The sequence below is a fragment of the Monodon monoceros genome, unplaced genomic scaffold (genome assembly GCF_005190385.1).
Source record: "Monodon monoceros isolate NGI ecotype Baffin Bay Population unplaced genomic scaffold, NGI_Narwhal_1 Contig855_ctg1, whole genome shotgun sequence".
NCBI lineage: Eukaryota > Metazoa > Chordata > Mammalia > Artiodactyla > Monodontidae > Monodon > Monodon monoceros.
The window spans coordinates 78,788-80,320 of record NW_021703643.1 but is presented as its reverse complement, the minus strand read 5'-3'; positions in this window follow the sequence as shown (position 1 = coordinate 80,320).

Below are 1,533 nucleotides of genomic sequence, written 5' to 3'. Positions count from 1 at the left end.
AAGTAGAAATTGGCAGAAAATATCTGCAAAAGACATATCTAGTATATGTGATTGTTATCTAATATGGAGCAAGAAGCCTTAAGTCAACCATAAGAAAGAAACAAAAGGATTAAAAATTGGGCTAAAATCCTTAACAGACACCTGACCAAAAAGACAAAGAGTTCGCAAATAAGGCTGTGGGAGAACATATGTCACAGGGAAGTGCCGTTCCGAACAAGGACATATCCCTGAAAACTTACAAGAGTGGACCAGATCAGGGCTCTGAGAACCTCAAACACCTGCAGGATGTGAAGCAGCAGGGGGTCCATTCACAGCTGGCGGGGATGCAGAACGGGGTGCACCTTGGGAGACATTTTGGGGGCTTCCTGCAAAACTAAACATACTCTTATCTGTGTTTCAGCAGTAGTGCTCCTTTGTACGTATGTGAAAGACAGTAAGACTTTAGTCCAGAGAAAACCCTGCACACGATGCTCACTTAGCATTATTCATATTTGCCACAATTTGGAAAAACCAAGATGTCCTTTCATAGAGAATGACTAATAAACTGTGTACATGCAGACAATGGACACTGAAATATCACACCAATTCGGAAGAAATATTGAAGGGTGAGATGGAAATGCAGAAAAGAGATGCCCGAAGAACATACCTGGCAAGGTGATGTCAGCACAGTGACAGTGGCCGTGAGGACTGAGGTTCCTAAGAGGTTGTACAGCGTGAGGCTGAATAGAAGACAACTTGGATTTGTCAGGAGGGAATTCTCCTCCTCTGCCCCTCTTGAGTTCCTGATGCTGGACTGGTAACAAAATTGACAAAGACAGATTAACAGGAGAAAAGAAAACCATTTTAACCATAGGCATGGACGTGCCATAGAAATGGACCCAGAAGGGACCAAAGCAGGCAGCTTTTATATTTTAGACAAAGATGCAATATTTGTGAGGAATTTGTAGAAGGAGGAAATGTATTCTTTTGGTGTTCAATTGGTGAAGAACCTAAGCAGGGTTTGGGCTGGCGTAGTCATTAAAGAAGGAGCAAGGTTTGTTCATAGACACTTCCAGGCCTGAATTCCCCATCCCTGGTGATAAGAGTGTCCCCCTGCAATGGAAAGCAGGGTCCGGATTCTCGGTACTGAAAGGCCAATAAAGAGGCAAAGTTGGTAGAAAGGAAAGTTTGCTTTATTTTGGCTGCCTGCACCTGGGGGTGGGGGACTGACTTCTCTCCAAAGGTCACCCCGCACCGAGAATCAGTGGGAAAGGGCTTGTATAGGTGGAAGGAGGGGCTACGGGCAGAAACGGCAGAGTCAGCTGTGACAGTCGTCTTGCAGTTGGTCATGAGGTGGTCTGGTCAGCCTCATCTTGATTGATTTAAGTAGAGTTAATCTTCAGGTCCAGGGTCGGTTTGTTCCCATTTCTTGAGGCCAGTTCTTGGAATTGTGGCAGCTTATGTCATGGCTATAGTCTGGTCATCATGGAGTTAACTTCTTCCTCCCGGTGGGAGTTTCAGTATCTATAAGACAGCTCATGGGACATGGACAAG